Source organism: Oncorhynchus nerka, linkage group LG2 (genome assembly GCF_034236695.1).
Source record: "Oncorhynchus nerka isolate Pitt River linkage group LG2, Oner_Uvic_2.0, whole genome shotgun sequence".
NCBI classification, from domain to species: Eukaryota; Metazoa; Chordata; class Actinopteri; order Salmoniformes; family Salmonidae; genus Oncorhynchus; species Oncorhynchus nerka.
In genome coordinates, this window is record NC_088397.1 from 88,840,134 (window position 1) to 88,860,294 (window position 20,161).

Below are 20,161 nucleotides of genomic sequence, written 5' to 3' on the forward strand. Positions count from 1 at the left end.
TCCACTACAGCCTTTTTTTTTTTTTTATCTTTATTTAACCAGGCAAGTCAGTTAAGAACACATTCTTATTTTCAATGGCGGCCTGGGAACAGTGGGTTAACTGCCTGTTCAGGGGCAGAACGACAGATTTGTACCTTGTCAGCTCGGGGGTTTGAACTCGCAACCTTCCGGTTATTAGTCCAACGCTCTAACCACTAGGCTACCCTGCCGCCTTGTCGATGAGAATGGGGGTGTGCCCGACCCTCCTTTTCCTGTAGTCCACGATTATCTCCTTTGTCTTGATCACATTGTGGGAGAGGTTGTTACCCTGGCACCATACTTCCAGGTCTCTGACCTCCTCCCTATTGGATGTCTCATTGTTGTCGGTGATCAGGCCTACCACTGTTGTGTCATCAGCTAACTTAATGATGGTGTTGGAGTCGTGCATGGACATGCAGTCATGGGTGAACAGAGAGTACAGGGGCGGACTGAGGAAGTCCAGGATCCAGCTGCAGAGGGAGGTGTTCAGTCAGAGGGTCCTTAGCTTAGTGATGTGCTTTGAGGGCACTAAGGTGTTGAACGCTGTGCTGTAGTCAATGAATAGCATTCTCACATAGGTGTTCTTTTTGTCGAGGTGGGAAAGGGCATTATGGAGTGCAATAGAGATGGCATTATCTGTGGATCTGTTGGGGCAGTATGAAAATTGGGGTAGGTCTAGGGTTTCTGGGATAATGGTGTTTATGTGAGACATTACCAGCCTTTCAAGGCACTTCGTGCCTACAGACATGAGTGCTACAGGTCGGTAGTCATTTAGGAAAGTTACCATGTTGTTCTTGGGCACAGGGACTACGGTGGTCTGCTTGAAACATGTTGGTATTACAGGCTCGGTCAGGGACAGGTTGAAAATATCAGTGAAGACATGTGCCAGTTGGTCAGCGCATGCTTGGAGTACATGTCCTGGTAATCTGTCTGGCGCGGCGGCCTTGTGAATGTTAACCTGTTTTAAGGTCTTACTCACATCGGCTACAAAGTGTGTGATAACACAGTTTTCCGGAGAAGTTGGTGCTCTCATGCATGCTTCGGTGTTGTTTGCCTCGAAGCGACCTTAGAAGTCATTTAGCTTGTCTGGTGGGCATGTGTCACTTGGCAGCTCGCTGCTTCCCTTTGTAGTCCGTAATAGTTTGCAAAGCCCTGCCACATCCGACGAGCATCAGAGCTGGTGTAGTACGATTCAATCTTAATCCTGTATTGACGCTTTGCCTGTTTGATGGTTCGTTGGAGGGCATAGCGGGATTTCTTATAAGCTTCCGGGTTAGAGTCCCGCTCCTTGAAAGCTGCAACTCTACCCTTTAGCTCAGTGCAGATGTTGCCTGTAAACCATAACTTCTGGTTGGGGTATGTACGTATGGTCACTGTGGGGACGACGTCATCAATGCATTGATGAAGCCAGTGACTGATGTGGTGTACCCCTGAATGGCATCGGAAGAATCCCGGAACTTATTCCAGTCTGTGCTTGCAAAACAGTCCTGTTGCTTAGCATCTGCGTCATCTGACCACTTCCGTATTGAGCGAGTCACTGGTACTTCCTGCTTTAGTTTGTGCTTGTAAGCCGGAATCAGGAGAATAGAGTTAGAGTCAAATTTGCCAAATGGATGTACAGGGAGAGCTTTGTACGCGCCTCTGTGTGTGGAGTAAAGGTGGTCTAGAGTTTTTTTTCTCCTCTGGTTGCACATGTAACATGCTGGTAGAATGAGGTAACATGGATTTAAGTTTCCCTGCATGAAAGTCCCCGGCCACTAGGAGCGCTGCCTCTGAATGAGCATTTTCTTGATTGCTTATGGCCTTATACAGCTTGTTGAGTGTGGTCTTAGTGCTGGCATTGGTTTGTTGTGGTAAATGGAAAGCTATGAAAATAAAGATGAAATCTCTTTGGAAAACGTTGGTAAATCATGTGGTTTACAGCTTATCATGAGATACTCTATCTCAGATGAGCAAAAACCTCATGACTTCATTAATATTAGATTTCGTGCACCAGCTGTTATTGACAAATAGACATAGACCGCCACCCCTTGTCTTACCGGAGGCAACTGTTCTATCTTGCTGATGCATTGAAAACCCCGCCAGATGTATGTTATCCATGTCGTCGTTCAGCCACGACTCTGTGAAACATAAGATATTACATCTGAGCTCATCCATTTTACAAGTTGGCTTATTGGACTGATTGTATAGGCGGATTACCGACATGCCGTCGGATCCTTACAAGGCACCCTGACCTACATCCCCAATATCTCTGTCTCTTCTTCATGCAAATGGGCCTTGTCCAGTGTCTGAAGTGTAAATCCTTCACGTCCGACTCATTAAAGAAAAATCTTTGTCCAATACGAGGTGAGTAATCGCTGTCCTGATATCCAGAAGCTCTTTTCGGTCATAAGAGACGGTGGCAGAAACATTGTGTACAAATAAATTACAAATAACACAAAAAAACACACACAATAACAGAATTGGATAGGAGCCTGTAAAACGGCAGCCATCTCGGCAGCCTGGGCCATTAGTGACATACAAGACAGGTATCTTACAGACAGGAGTCTTTCCACATCCATCACATAATCTATATATAGACCTGTCCTTATAACAGCAATCCTGTTCAACTTTGAACTATCAGAATTATTCATGGTCTTTTGAGCAGTGAGACATCCAATTCCCTATATAGGGCACTTCCTTTGGCCAGAGCACTATAGGCCTGTATAAGGAATATGGTTCGGTTTCTTTTTTTCCTGGCTCCATCTGCTTTTCTACCATGACTTATGTCTTAATTCTTCTTCTGTATGATGCTTAGTGGTTTGTACAACAGAAGAGTAGCAGAGAGCTGGTTTAGTAGCAGGTACTGTATAATAAACGTACATTAGCCTATAATTAAATGTCATGCTGTTATGGATACTGTTCAAACTCATAAAAATAATTGAAGCTGAATCAGGAAGGAAGTAATTCAGAGGACAAGGGATACACCACTATAACTACTCTCCTTCCTTCTGGTGTCTGTGTAGGTCAGTGGTGGCTGGTAACCTAAAACATTGAGGAGGACAATGGATGAAATAACCTAATGGGAGAACAATGCTATTAACTTCCTTTTTTCTCAATTTCCGCCTGACTGACGTGCCCAAAGTAAACTGCCTGATGCTCAGGCCCTGTAGAAATGTTAAAATAATGTATGAGACTATAGTCTCAATAGTCTCATACAATACATTTTTTTGAGAGAGACCATGCTCTTACAATGGAAAGTATAGGAGCATTCTGAATTCTAGCTCCCAGGATGCCATTCTTTACACAGGGTGTCAGTCTATGTTCAAGGTTTCAGGCTTGTAACTTCCAAAACGAATGAGAAATATGAGTTTAAGCGCAGGGACAGAGTCTTGGAAATTCGTGTTTGGGTGCAAAATGAAGACATGACGCACCTGCTAAAATCGGTTTCCTTTTGAACATACTACTTTCCGTAAGAAATACTATAGTTTGATTACATTTTAGGGTATCTGAGGAGTAAATAGAAATGTATTTTGACTTGTTGAAACAAAGTTAAGCGCTAGATTTTCGGATTACATTCTCTGCCCGTTGAACGAGTGGATTACTCAAATCGATGGCGCCAACAAAACAGACTTTTGGGATATAAAGAAGGATTTTATAAAAAATAACATGTTTTGTCATTTTGTTAGATAAAAATATAAAATGACAAAACATGTTATAGCTGGAACACTATGGATGACAAATCAGAGGAAGATTTTCAAAAGGTAAGTTAATATTTAATCGCTATTTGTGCATTTTTGAGACGTGCCGGTGGAAAAATATTTTGATGTGGGGCGCCGTCCTCAAACAATCACATGGCATGCTTTGGCTGTAATGGCTACTGTAAATTGGACAGTGCAGTTATATTAACAAGAATTTAAGCTTTCAACCGATATAAGATACTTATATGAACCTAAATGTTTAATAGCCATAATTTTTATGACTGATGTGGTGCGCCCTTCAGTTTCGCCGAAAGTTGTCCCACTAGCAGGACGCCTAGCCCAAACTTAAGGAGAGGACAAGGCTATACAGCTACTGGCAGATACTCCACTATCACTACTGTTGTTTACCTTTATTCCTATCTGTACAGATAGGGGAAAAAACATTAAACTACTATATTTTCTGTATCCTGGAATGAACAAGAATCATAATGTGCTGGGCACCAGGAAGTGCAGTTGTAATGCAATTTCAGTCATAGGAGCTATAGATATATCCATTTTAGTCTAAAAGTAATAAGGTGATTATGAAATACAGTGCTGACTTCTCTCAGTATTACAGTAGCTAAGAATAGAACTGGCCTAGAGCTTGGGCTTATTTCAGTTACAGTCATCTCAGGCATGTATTCAAACAGATGTGCTTTCAGAACCTTTTTTAAATCTAGGACAGATGAGGGGTGTGACAGCCAAAACATTATCTCTGTACTGCCTCTCAGAAATGTCATCTCAGAAGCACTAGGAATTAACAGTGTTGACCCAGTGAAGGACAAATATATGTCTAGACATCAGCTTATACAAGATGTTAAATCAAACCTACCCAAGTACATCATGGAGTTACATGACCTTGAAATGCCATGATTCCTCATGTTAACTAACTAGGGACAGAAGGGTTTTATTATGCACAAAGAAGCTCTTATCGAAAGGATTGAGGTTGCTCAAATTCAAGAGAAAGGGAATGTCTCAGAAATTGATACACTGTCCTTCTAACACTGTTGGGAAAGAGATTAGGGAAGTAAAAATTGATACACTCTCATTCTAACACTGTGGGGAAAGAGATTAGGGAAGTGGAGATTGATACACTGTCATTCTTACACTGTGGGGAAAGAGATTAGGGAAGTAGACATTAGAACCACATTATGATGTCATACAAGGAACTCAGCGTTTGTTTTGAAACATGTAGAAGAAGTACGTTCCAAACCAAATGCTTAGTTCCTTGAAACTGATTACAGTTGTTAGTCAGCATCATATTATAATATTTGAGTTGTATCTACAAAATTAAGTACATAATGCAACTGCCTTGGCACACTGTGGTACCTAACACAAGCGTAAAGCATTAATATCTGTACATGGATGAGTGTACTTCCTGAGTGGGGGGTACACTGCATCCCCCAGGACCGGATCCTCCAGGACTCTACCACCCAGGACTCCAACCCCAGGACTCCAGCCCCAGGACTACAGCCCCAGGAATCCAACCCCCAGGACCATCCTCCAGGGCTCCAACCCCAGGACTACAGCCCCAGGACTCCAGTCCCAGGAATCCAACCCCAAGACCATCCTCCAGGACTCCAACCACAGGACTCCAGCCCCAGGACTCCAGCCCCAATAATCCAACCCCCAGGACCATCCTCCAGGACTCTACCACCCAGGACTCCATTACCCAGGACTCCAGCCCCCAGGACTCCATCCCCCAGGACAATCCTCCAGGACTCCAACCCCAGGACTCCAGCCCCAATAATCCAACCCCCAGGACCATCCTCCAGGACTCCAACCCCAGGACTCCAGCCCCAGGACTCCAGCCCCAATAATCCAACCCCCAGGACCATCCTCCAGGACTCTACCACCCAGGACTCCAGCCCCAGGACTTCAACCCCCAGGACATCCCCTAGGACCATCCTCCAGGACTCCATCACCCAGGACTCCATCCAGCCCCCCAGGTCTTCAACCCCCAGGACTCCATCCCCCAGGACCATCCTCCAGGACTCCATCACCCAGGACTCCAGCCCCAGGACTCCATCCCCCAGGACCATCCTCCAGGACTCCATCACCCAGGACTCCAGCCCCAGGACTCCAACCCCCAGGACCATCCACCAGGACCATCCCCTAAGATGGGGGATTGGAGTCCTCAAAGACTCCATCACCCAGGACTCCATCCCATGGGAATCCAACCCCCAAGACCATCCTCCGGGACTCCAACCCCAGGACTCCAGCCCCAGGACTCCAGCCCCAATAATCCAACCCCCAGGACCATCCTCCAGGACTCTACCACCCAGGACTCCAGGACTCCAGCCCCAGGACTCCATCCCCCAGGACCATCCTCCAGGACTCCAACCCCAGGACCCCCCCAGGACTCCATCCCAACCCCAGGACCATCCTCCAGGACTCCCCCAGGACTCCAGCCCCAGGACTCCAGCCCCAATAATCCAACCCCCAGGACCATCTCCAGGACTCCAGCCCCAGGACTCAAGCCCCCAGGACTCCCCCCATCCCCCAGGACCATCCTCCAGGACTCCATCACCCAGGACCCCAGGAATCCAGCCCCAGGACCATCTCCCAGGACTCCAGCCCCAGGACTTCATCCCATCCCCAGGACCATCCTCCAGGACTCCATCACCCAGTACTCCAGCCCCAGGACTCCATCCCCAGGACCATCCTCCAGGACTCCATCACCCAGGACTCCAGCCCCAGGACTCCAACCCCAGGACCATCCACCAGGACTCCAACCCCCAGGACCATCCCCTAAGATGGGGGATTGGAGTCCTCAAAGACTCCATCACCCAGAACTCCATCTCACAGGACTCCAACCCCCAGGACCATCCTCCAGGACCATCCTCCAGGACTCTACCACCCAAGGACTCCATCACCCAGGACTCCAGCCCCAGGACTTCAACCCCAGGACTCCATCCCCCAGGACCATCCTCCAGGACTCCATCACCCAGGACTCCAGCCCCAGGACTCCAACCCCAGGACCCCACAGGAGCATCCTCCAGGACTCCATCACCCAGGACTCCAGCCCCAGGACTCCATCCCCCAGGACCATCCTCCAGGACTCCATCACCCAGGACTCCAGCCCCAGGACTCCAACCCCCAGGACCATCCACCAGGACTCCAACCCCCAGGACCATCCCCTAAGATGGGGGATTGGAGTCCTCAAAGACCCCATCACGCAGGACTCCAGCCCCAGGAATCCAACCCCCAGGACCATCCTCCAGGGCTCCAACCCCTAAGACCAGTCCTCCTCCAGACTCCAACCACAGGACTCCAGCCCCAGGACTCCAGCCCCAATAATCCAACCCCCAGGACCATCCTCCAGGACTCTACCACCCAGGACTCCATTACCCAGGACTCCAGCCCCCAGGACTCCATCCCCCAGGACAATCCTCCAGGACTCCAACCCCAGGACTCCAGCCCCAGGACTCCAGCCCCAATAATCCAACCCCCAGTACCATCCTCCAGGACTCCAACCCCAGAACCCTTGCCCCAGGACTCCAGCCCCAATAATCCAACCCCCAGGACCATCCTCCAGGACTCTACCACCCAGGACTCCAGCCCCAGGACTTCAACCCCCAGGACATCCCCTAGGACCATCCTCCAGGACTCCATCACCCAGGAATCCAGCCCCAGGAATCCAACCCCCAGGACCATCTCCCAGGACTCCAGCCCCAGGTCTTCAACCCCCAGGACTCCATCCCCCAGGACCATCCTCCAGGACTCCATCACCCAGGACTCCAGCCCCAGGACTCCAACCCCAGGACATCCCCCAGGATCATCCTCCAGGACTCCATCACCCAGGACTCCAGCCCCAGGACTCCATCCCCCAGGACCATCCTCCAGGACTCCATCACCCAGGACTCCAGCCCCAGGACTCCAACCCCCAGGACCATCCACCAGACCATCCCTAAGATGGGGATTGGAGTCCTCAAAGACTCCATCACCCAGGACTCCATCCCATGGGAATCCAACCTCAAGACCATCCAGGGACTCCAACCCCAGGACTCCAGCCCCAGGACTCCATCCCCCCAGGACCATCCTCCAGGACTCTAAGGACTCCAGCCCCAGGACTCCAACCCCCAGTACATCCCCTAGGACCATCCTCCAGGACTCCATCACCCAGGACTCCAGCCCCAGGACTCCAGCCCCAATAATCCAACCCCCAGGACCATCCTCCAGGACTCTACCACCCAGGACTCCAGCCCCAGGACTCCAGCCCCAATAATCCAACCCCAGGACCATCCTCCAGGACTCCAACCCCAGGACTCCAGCCCCAGGACTCAGCCCTAATAATCCAACCCCAGGACCATCCTCCAGGACTCCAACCCAGGACTCCAGCCCCAGGACTCCAGCCCCAATAATCAACCCCCAGGACCATCCTCCAGGACTCCAACCCCAGGACTCCAGCCCCAGGACTCCAGCCCCAATAATCCAACCCCAGGACCATCCTCCAGGACTCTACCACCCAGGACTCCAGCCCCAGGACCAACCCCCAGTCATCCCCTAGACCATCCTCCAGACTCCATCACCCAGGACTCCAGCCCCAGGACTCCAGCCCCAATAATCCAACCCCCAGGACCATCCTCCAGGACTCTAACCCAGGACTCCAGCCCCAGGACTCCAGCCCCAATAATCCAACCCCCAGGACCATCCTCCAGGACTCCAACCCCAGGACTCCAGCCCCAGGACTCCAGCCCTAATAATCCAACCCCCAGGACCATCCTCCAGGACTCCAACCCCAGGACTCCAGCCCCAGGACTCCAGCCCCAATAATCCAACCCCCAGGACCATCCTCCAGGACTCCAACCCCAGGACTCCAGCCCCAGGACTCCAGCCCCAATAATCCAACCCCCAGGACCATCCTCCAGGACTCTACCACCCAGGACTCCAGCCCCAGGACTCCAACCCCCAGTACATCCCCTAGGACCATCCTTCAGGACTCCATCACCCAGTACTCCAGCCCCAGGACTCCATCCCCCAGGACCATCCTCCAGGACTCCATCTCCCAGGACTCCAGCCCCAGGACTTCAACCCCCAGGACTCCATCCCCCAGGACCATCCTCCAGGACTCCATCACCCAGGACTCCAGCCCCAGGACTCCAACCCCCAGGACATCCCACAGGAGCATCCTCCAGGACTCCATCACCCAGTACTCCAGCCCCAGGACTCCATCCCCCAGGACCATCCTCCAGGACTCCATCACCCAGGACTCCAGCCCCAGGACTCCAACCCCCAGGACCATCCACCAGGACTCCAACCCCCAGGACCATCCCCTAAGATGGGGGATTGGAGTCCTCAAAGACTCCATCACCCAGGACTCCATCTCACAGGACTCCAACCCCCAGGACCATCCTCCAGGACCATCCTCCAGGACTCTACCACCCAAGGACTCCATCACCCAGGACTCCAGCCCCAGGACTTCAACCCCCAGGACTCCATCCCCCAGGACCATCCTCCAGGACTCCATCACCCAGGACTCCAGCCCCAGGACTCCAACCCCCAGGACATCCCACAGGAGCATCCTCCAGGACTCCATCACCCAGGACTCCAGCCCCAGGACTCCATCCCCCAGGACCATCCTCCAGGACTCCATCACCCAGGACTCCAGCCCCAGGACTCCAACCCCCAGGACCATCCACCAGGACTCCAACCCCCAGGACCATCCCCTAAGATGGGGGATTGGAGTCCTCAAAGACCCCATCACGCAGGACTCCATCCCACAGGACTCCAACCCCCAGGACCATCCTCCAGGACCATCCTCCAGGACTCTACCCCCAGGACTCCATCTCCCAGGACCCAGCCCCAGGACTTCAACCCCCAGGACTCCATCCCCAGGACCATCCTCCAGGACTCCATCACCCAGGACTCCAGCCCCAGGACTCCAACCCCCAGGACCATCCACCAGGACTCCAACCCCCAGGACCATCCCCTAAGATGGGGGATTGGAGTCCTCAAAGACCCCATCACGCAGGACTCCATCCCACAGGACTCCAACCCCCAGGACCATCCTCCAGGACCATCCTCCAGGACTCTACCACCCAAGGACTCCATCTCCCAGGACTCCAGCCCCAGGACTTCAACCCCCAGGACTCCATCCCCCAGGACCATCCTCCAGGACTCCATCACCCAGGACTCCAGCCCCAGGAATCCAACCCCCAGGACCATCCTCCAGGGCTCCAACCCCAGGACTACAGCCCCAGGACTCCAGTCCCAGGAATCCAACCCCCAAGACCATCCTCCAGGACTCCAACCACAGGACTCCAGCCCCAGGACTCCAGCCCCAATAATCCAACCCCCAGGACCATCCTCCAGGACTCTACCACCCAGGACTCCATTACCCAGGACTCTAGCCCCAGGACTCCATCCCCCAGGACAATCCTCCAGGACTCCAACCCCAGGACTCCAGCCCCAGGACTCCAGCCCCAATAATCCAACCCCAGTACCATCCTCCAGGACTCCAACCCCAGGACTCCAGCCCCAGGACTCCAACCCCCAGGACCATCCACCAGGACTCCAACCCCCAGGACCATCCCCTAAGATGGGGGATTGGAGTCCTCAAAGACCCCATCACCCAGGACTCCATCCCACAGGACTCCAACCCCAGGACTTCAACCCCCAGGACTCCATCCCCCAGGACCATCCTCCAGGACTCCATCACCCAGGACTCCAGCCCCAGGAATCCAACCCCCAGGACCATCCTCCAGGGCTCCAACCCCAGGACTACAGCCCCAGGACTCCAGTCCCAGGAATCCAACCCCCAAGACCATCCTCCAGGACTCCAACCACAGGACTCCAGCCCCAGGACTCCAGCCCCAATAATCCAACCCCCAGGACCATCCTCCAGGACTCTACCACCCAGGACTCCATTACCCAGGACTCTAGCCCCCAGGACTCCATCCCCCAGGACAATCCTCCAGGACTCCAACCCCAGGACTCCAGCCCCAGGACTCCAGCCCCAATAATCCAACCCCCAGTACCATCCTCCAGGACTCCAACCCCAGGACTCCAGCCCCAGGACTCCAACCCCCAGGACCATCCACCAGGACTCCAACCCCCAGGACCATCCCCTAAGATGGGGGATTGGAGTCCTCAAAGACCCCATCACCCAGGACTCCATCCCACAGGACTCCAACCCCCAGGACCATCCCCCAGGACCATCCTCCAGGACTCCATCACCCAGGACTCCAGCCCCAGGACTCTAACCCCCAGGACATCCCACAGGAGCATCCTCCAGGACTCCATCACTCAGGACTCCAGCCCCAGGACTCCATCCCCCAGGACCATCCTCCAGGACTCCATCACCCAGGACTCCAGCCCCAGGACTCCAACCCCCAGGACCATCCCCTAAGAGTCCTCAAAGACTCCATCACCCAGGACTCCATCCCACAGGACTCCAACCCCCAGGACCATCCTCCAGGACCATCCTCCAGGACTCTACCACCCAAGGACTCCATCACCCAGGACTCCAGCCCCGGGACTCCATCCCCCAGGACTCCATCCCCCAGGACTCCAACCCCCAGGACTCCAACCCCGAGGACCATCCCCTAGGACTCCAATAGCCAGGACTCCATCCCCCAGTACTCCTTCCCCCAGAGAGATAGTTTGATGGACAGTGAATGCTGCTTCTCTCCAGAGCCTGATCTACACACTATGAGGTGTCCAGGCACAACAAGGAGTACTGAGGCATGTGATACCAACACAGGCACACTGAGACACTGTGATGCCATGGCTGTTCTATGACAAATCCCTGAAAATACTGAAACACCAGTGTTGAAGAAGTTACTGAAAATATAGTTCATCAAACTACCAATTACTTGACAGTGGAATAATTTAAGCTACACTACAGCTACCCTTAAGAAAAATAGAGTTTACCTAACTCAAATTACTTTGAAAAAGAACATGCAAACTACTTTGTGAAAAATAATGCAAATCGCAAGAACAGAACTTTGGGGTCAGATGTTAACAGAATGTGTAATTTAGCCTATTAAACCCCAAAACTATGTTTCACGTCAGAATTAGGCTGGTCTGATGCCAATAAAGAAAATACATTCTTACCTATTTCAACCGTATTTTATTTCTGCAAATAAAGTAGTCTGTACCCAATGGGCACAGACGTCAATTCAACGTCTCATCCACATTGGTTCAACGTAATTTCATTGAAATGATGTGGAAACCATGTTGATTGAACTGCTATGTGTCCAGTGGGTCGTTCGAGTAGTTGGCTACACTGCTACACAACAACAAAAAGCATTTCACTAACACTGTGAAACACTGAAACATTACAACACAGAAATGTTGAAGCACAAACCACTTAAATCACCTAAGCACTGAAACACCGAAACTGACACTGAAACAAAGTAGTTCCATTGCTACCTCACACTGGAATAGTGAGACACTGAAAAACTTTAACAATGAAACCCTAGAAAATACTTAAACACCCAAACAAGGAAACGCTGAAGCATATCAGCTGGCCTCTTGTTATCAGCCCCACACTGAAATACTTTGATGCCCACACCACATCAGTCAGCTCTGATAGGATCTATCACGCCCACACCACATTAGTCAGTCAGCTCTGATAGGATCTATCACGCCCACACCACATCAGTCAGCTCTGATAGGATCTATCATGCTCACACCACATCAGTCAGCTCTGATAGGATCTATCACGCCCACACCATATCAGTCAGCTCTGATAGGATCTATCACGCCCACACCACATCAGTCAGCTCTGATAGGATCTATCACGCCCACACCACATCAGTCAGCTCTGATAGGATCTATCACGCCCACACCACATCAGTCAGCTCTGATAGGATCTATCACGCTCACACCACATCAGTCAGCTCTGATAGGATCTATCACGCCCACACCACATCAGTCAGCTCTGATAGGATCTATCACGCCCACACCACATCAGTCAGCTCTGATAGGATCTATCACGCCCACACCACATCAGTCAGCTCTGATAGGATCTATCACGCTCACACCACATCAGTCAGCTCTGATAGGATCTATGACACCCACAAAACATCAGTCAGCTCTGATAGGATCTACAACGCTCATGCCACATCAGTCAGCTCTGATAGGATCTATCACGCCCACACCACATCAGTCAGCTCTGATAGGATCTATCACGCTCACACCACATCACTCAGCTCTGATAGGATCTGTCACGCCCACACCACATCAGTCAGCTCTGATAGGATCTATCACACCCACACCACATCAGTCAGCTCTGATAGGATCTATCACGCCCACACCACATCAGTCAGCTCTGATAGGATCTGTGATGCCCACACCACGTCAGTCAGCTCTGATAGGATCTATCACCCCACACCACATCAGTCAGCTCTGATAGCATCTGTGATCGCCCACACCACATCAGTCAGCTCTGATAGGATCTATGATGCCCACACCACATCAGTTAGCTCTGATAGGATCTGTGATGCCCACACCACGTCAGTCAGCTCTGATAGGATCTGTGATGAACACACCACATCAGTCAGCTCTGATAGGATCTATGACGCCCACACCACATCAGTCAGCTCTGATAGGATCTGTGACGCCCACACCACATCAGTCAGCTCTGATAGCATCTGTGATGCCCAGACCACGTCAGTCAGCTCTGATAGGATCTATGATGCCCACACCATGTCAGTTAGCTCTGATAGGATCCGTGATGAAGACACCACATCAGTCAGCTCTGATAGGCTCTGTGATACCCAGACCATGTCAGTCAGCTCTGATAGGCTCTGTGATACCCAGACCATGTCAGTCAGCTCTGATAGGCTCTGTGATACCCAGACCACGTCATTCAGCTCTGATAGGATCCGTGATGAAGACACCACGTCAGTCAGCTCTGATAGGCTCTGTGATGAACACACCACGTCAGCCAGCTCTGATAGGCTCTGTGATGCCCACACCAGATCAGTCAGCTCTGATAGGATCTGTGATGCCCACACCACATCAGTCAGCTCTGATAGCATCTGTGATGCCCACACCACGTCAGTCAGCCAGCTCTATTCTGATAGGCTCTGTGATACCCACACTCTGCTCTGATAGGCTCCGTGACGCCCACACCACATCAGTCAGCTCTGATAGGATCTATCACGCCCACACCACATCAGTCAGCTCTGATAGGATCTATCACGCCCACACCACATCAGTCAGCTCTGATAGGATCTATCACACCCACACCACATCAGTCAGGTCTGATAGGATCTATCACGCCCACACCACATCAGTCAGCTCTGATAGGATCTATCACGCCCACACCACATCAGTCAGCTCTAATAGGATCTATGACACCCACACCACATGAGTCAGCTCTGATAGGATCTATGACGCCCACACCACGTCAGTCAGCTCTGATAGGATCTATGACGCCCACACCACATCAGTCAGCTCTGATAGGATCTATGACGCCCACACCACGTCAGTCAGCTCTGATAGGATCTATGACACCCACCCATCAGCTCTGATAGGATCTGTGACGCCACACCACGTCAGTCAGCTCTGATAGGATCTATGACGCCCACACCATGTCAGTCAGCTCTGATAGGATCTATGACACCCACACCACATCAGTCAGCTCTGATAGGATCTATGACGCCCACACCACGTCAGTCAGCCAGCTCTATTCTGATAGGCTCTGTGATACCCACACCACGTCAGTCAGCCAGCTCTATTCTGATAGGCTCTGTGATACCCACACTCTGCTCTGATAAGGCTCCGTGATGCCCACACCACATCAGTCAGCTCTGATAGGATCTATCACCCCACACCACATCAGTCAGCTCTGATAGGATCTATCACGCCCACACCACATCAGTCAGGTCTGATAGGATCTATCACGCCCACACCACATCAGTCAGCTCTGATAGGATCTATCACGCCCACACCACATGAGTCAGCTCTGATAGGATCTATGACGCCCACACCACATCAGTCAGCTCTGATAGGATCTATGACGCCCACACCATGTCAGTCAGCTCTGATAGGATCTATGACACCCACACCACATCAGTCAGCTCTGATAGGATCTGTGACGCCCACACCACGTCAGTCAGCTCTGATAGGATCTATGACGCCCACACCACGTCAGTCAGCTCTGATAGGATCTATGACGCCCACACCATGTCAGTTAGCTCTGATAGGATCCGTGATGAAGACACCACATCAGTCAGCTCTGATAGGATCTGTGATGCCCACACCACATCAGTCAGCTCTGATAGCATCTGTGATGCCCACACCACGTCAGTCAGCCAGCTCTATTCTGATAGGCTCTGTGATACCCACACTCTGCTCTGATAGGCTCCGTGACGCCCACACCACATCAGTCAGCTCTGATAGGATCTATCACGCCCACACCACATCAGTCAGCTCTGCCCACACCACATCAGTCAGCTCTGATAGGATCTATCAGGCCCACACCACATCAGTCAGGTCTGATAGGATCTATCACGCCCACACCACATCAGTCAGCTCTGATAGGATCTATCACGCCCACACCACATCAGTCAGCTCTGATAGGATCTATCACGCCCACACCACATCAGTCAGCTCTGATAGGATCTATCACGCTCACACCACATGAGTCAGCTCTGATAGGATCTATGACGCCCACACCACGCCAGTCAGCTCTGATAGGATCTATGACGCCCACACCACGTCAGTCAGCTCTGATAGGATCTATGACGCCCACACCACGTCAGTCAGCTCTGATAGGATCTATGACGCCCACACCACTTCAGTCAGCTCTGATAGGATCTATGACGCCCACACCATGTCAGTTAGCTCTGATAGGATCCGTGATGAAGACACCACATCAGTCAGCTCTGATAGGATCTATGACGCCCACACCACATCAGTCAGCTCTGATAGGATCTGTGATGCCCACACCACGTCAGTCAGCCAGCTCTATTCTGATAGGCTCTGTGATGCCCACACTCTGCTCTGATAGGCTCCGTGATGACCACACCACGTCAGTCAGCTCTGATAGGATCTGTGATGCCCACAACACGTCAGTCAGCCAGCTCTATTCTGATAGGCTCTGTGATGCCCACACTCTGCTCTGATAGGCTCCGTGATGACCACACCACATCAGTCAGCTCTGATAGGATCTGTGATGACCACACCATGTCAGTCAGCTCTGATAGGATCTGTGATGCCCACACCACATCAGTCAGCTCTGATAGGATCTGTGATGCCCACACCACGTCAGTCAGCTCTGATAGGATCTATGATGCCCACACCATGTCAGTCAGCCAGCTCTATTCTGATAGGCTCTGTGATGCCCACACTCTGCTCTGATAGGCTCCGTGATGCCCACACCACATCATTCAGCCCCACACTGAAAAACTGTGAAGCCCAAACCACGTCGTCTGTCAGCTCTGATAGGATCTATGATGCCCACACCACATCAGTCAGCCAGCTCTGATAGGCTCCGTGATGAACACACCACGTCAGTCAGCCAGCTCTGATAGGCTCCGTGATGAACACACCACGTCAGTCAGCCAGCTCTGATAGGCTCCGTGATGAACACACCACGTCAGTCAGCCAGCTCTGATAGGCTCCGTGATGAACACACCACGTCAGTCAGCCAGCTCTGATAGGCTCCGTGATGAACACACCACGTCAGTCAGCCAGCTCTGATAGGCTCCGTGTTGAACACACCAAGTAAGTCACCCAGCTCTGATAGGCTCTGTGATGACTACACCACGTCAATCAGTCAGCTCTGATAGGCTCCGTGATGACCACACCACGTCAATCAGTCAGCTCTGATAGGCTCCGTGATGACCACACCACGTCAATCAGTCAGCTCTGATAGGCTCCGTGATGACCACTCCATGTCAGTCAGTCAGCTCCGTGATGACCACACTCTGCTCTGATAGGCTCTGTGATGCCAGTCAGCCAGCTCTTCTCTGATAGGCTCTGTGGTTGACTACACCATGTCAGCCAAGCCATGCAGGTCTCAGCATCTCAGGATTCATAAGTGTCATCTCTGAGTGGCACCCAGCCAAGTCTCTCTCTGCAGGGCGGCTGAGAGCTACATGATCAGCACTCAAGGCTGTCTGACTCTAACAGAGATTTCCACAACTTATATCATTCCAGTAGAGGTAACTGTAGGACAGTAAAGCAGCCTACCAACGTATGCACGGGCAAAATTACACACACACACACACGTGAGTGTGAGTACACACACACACACACAAACACACAACCTCACACATACAGCACCAAAGAGTGTTCGAACAGATGTTTCACTTCCTCCTCAGTAATTAGTGCCTATTGATATCGTAACAAGAGGACAGTGTGATTCATGGTTCACTTCCTCCTCAGTAATTAGTGCCTATTGATATCGTAACAAGAGGACAGTGTGATTCATGGTTTACTTCCTCCTCAGTAATTAGTGCCTATTGATATCGTAACAAGAGGACAGTGTGATTCATGGTTCACTTCCTCCTCAGTAATTAGTGCCTATTGATATCGTAACAAGAGGACAGTGTGATTCATGGTTCACTTCCTCCTCAGTAATTCGTTTCTATTGATATCGTAACAAGAGGACAGTGTGATTCATGGTTCACTTCCTCCTCAGTAATTCGTTTCTATTGATATCGTAACAAGAGGACAGTGTGATTCATGGTTCACTTCCTCCTCAGTAATTAGTGTCTATTGATATCGTAACAAGAGGACAGTGTGATTCATGGTTCACTTCCTCCTCAGTAATTAGTTTCTATTGATATCGTAACAAGAGGACAGTGTGATTCATGGTTCACTTCCTCCTCAGTAATTAGTGCCTATTGATATCGTAACAAGAGGACAGTGTGATTCATGGTTCACTTCCTCCTCAGTAATTAGTGCCTATTGATATCGTAACAAGAGGACAGTGTGATTCATGGTTCACTTCCTCCTCAGTAATTAGTGCCTATTGATATCGTAACAAGAGGACAGTGTGATTCATGGTTCACTTCCTCCTCAGTAATTAGTGTCTATTGATATCGTAACAAGAGGACAGTGTGATTCATGGTTCACTTCCTCCTCAGTAATTAGTGCCTATTGATATCGTAACAAGATGACAGTGCGATTCATGGTTCACTTCCTCCTGACTCTCAGTACATCAGGCTGAGATATAGCCAGAGGCTGACTCCACACTCAGTACATCAGACAGAGCTATAGCCAGAGGCTGACCCCACTGTGATCCCTGAGCAACACCTCTCTCTCATCAAGCACCCTCACACACACACACACACACACACACACACACACACACACACACACACACACACTTAACCTAAAGTTACATAAAAATAAATCACGGGTAGAAGGGCAGTGAACCAGAATTGTCAAAAAGTCAAATGTCAAATGACGATTAGACAAATAAAGAGTCCCCTCCCATGACCATAACCTTAATGATTTATAACAGTATTATTAATCTATCCCAACACTCCTAATTAATCTACTAAAAACAAAAAACATTCCTTACTACATATTTGTAGGAAGGAACTCACTCAATTTGTGTACTGTTCAAACTTGTCATTACAAACTCATTTAAATCTGGGTTATGGGACCTAGAAAGAGCATTTAGTTTTATTTACATTCAGTACTGACTTTAGAGTCAATAGTGACCTCTACAGTGCTAGAAAATCTGTCTTCCAATTAGAAAAGGCTTGGTCAACTGATGGAGCAATGGAATACAACACTGTATCTGTGGAATACAACACTGTGTCTGCGGAATACAACACTGTATCTGTGGAATACAACACTGTATCTGCGGAATACAACACTGTATCTGTGGAATACAACACTGTATCTGTGGAATACAACACTGTGTCTGTGGAATACAACACTGTATCTGTGGAATACAACACTGTGTCTGTGGAATACAACACTGTATCTGTGGAATACAACACTGTATCTGTGGAATACAACACTGTATCTGTGGAATACAACACTGTATCTGTGGAATACAACACTGTATCTGTGGAATACAACACTGTATCTGTGGAATACAACACTGTATCTGTGGAATACAACACTGTATCTGTGGAATACAACACTGTATCTGTGGAATACAACACTGTATCTGTGGAATACAACACTGTATCAACACTGTATCTGTGGAATACAACACTGTATCTGTGGAATACAACACTGTATCTGTGGAATACAACACTGTATCTGTGGAATACAACACTGTATCTGTGGAATACAACACTGTATCTGTGGAATACAACACTGTGAAATACAACACTGTATCTGTGGAATACAACACTGTATCTGTGGAATACAACACTGTATCTGTGGAATACAACACTGTATCTGTGGAATACAACACTGTATCTGTGGAATACAACACTGTATCTGTGGAATACAACACTGTATCTGTGGAATACAACACTGTATCTGTGGAATACAACACTATCTGTGGAATACAACACTGTATCTGTGGAATACAACACTGTATCTGTGGAATACAACACTGTATCTGTGGAATACAACACTGTATCTGTGGAATACAACACTGTATCTGGGGGAATACTGTGGAATACAACACTGTATCTGTGGAATACAACACTGTATCTGTGGAATACAACACTGTGGAATACAACTGTGGTGGAATACAACACTGTATCTACAACACTGTATCTGTGGAATACAACACTGTATCTGTGGAATACAACACTGTATCTGTGGAATCAACACTGTATCTGTGAATACAACACTGTATCTGTGGAATACAACACTGTATCTGTGGAATACAACACTGTATCTGTGGAATACAACACTGTATCTGTGGAATACAACACTGTATCTGTGGAATACAACACTGTATCTGTGAATACAACACAACACTGTGTCTGCGGAATGAATACAACACTGTATCTGTGGAATACAACACTGTATCTGTGGAATACAACACTGTATCTGTGGAATACAACACTGTATCTGTGGAATACAACACTGAAATACAACACTGTATCTGTGGAATACAACACTGTATCTGTGAATACAACACTGTATCTGTGGAATACAACACTGTGTCTGTGGAATACAACACTGTATCTGTGGAATACAACACTGTATCTGTGGAATACAACACTGTATCTGTGGAATACAACACTGTATCTGTGGAATACAACACTGTATCTGTGGAATACAACACTGTATCTGTGGAATACAACACTGTGTCTGTGGAATACAACACTGTATCTGTGGAATACAACACTGTATCTGTGGAATACAACACTGTATCTGTGGAATACAACACTGTATCTGTGTACTGTATCTGTGGAATACAACACTGTATCTGTGGAATACAACACTGTATCTGTGGAATACAACACTGTATCTGTGGAATACAACACTGTATCTGTGGAATACAACACTGTATCTGTGGAATACAACACTGTATCTGTGGA

The 20,161-nt window shown here is 49.9% G+C and overlaps 1 protein-coding gene across 1 annotated transcript in view; it reads right to left on the reverse strand.

Annotated features, from left to right (window-relative positions):
- Positions 1 to 20,161, reverse strand: part of LOC135561898 (protein phosphatase 1 regulatory subunit 1A-like) — a 78,285-nt gene that overhangs the window by 44,121 nt on the left and 14,003 nt on the right. The gene's annotated exons all lie outside the window — the stretch shown is intronic.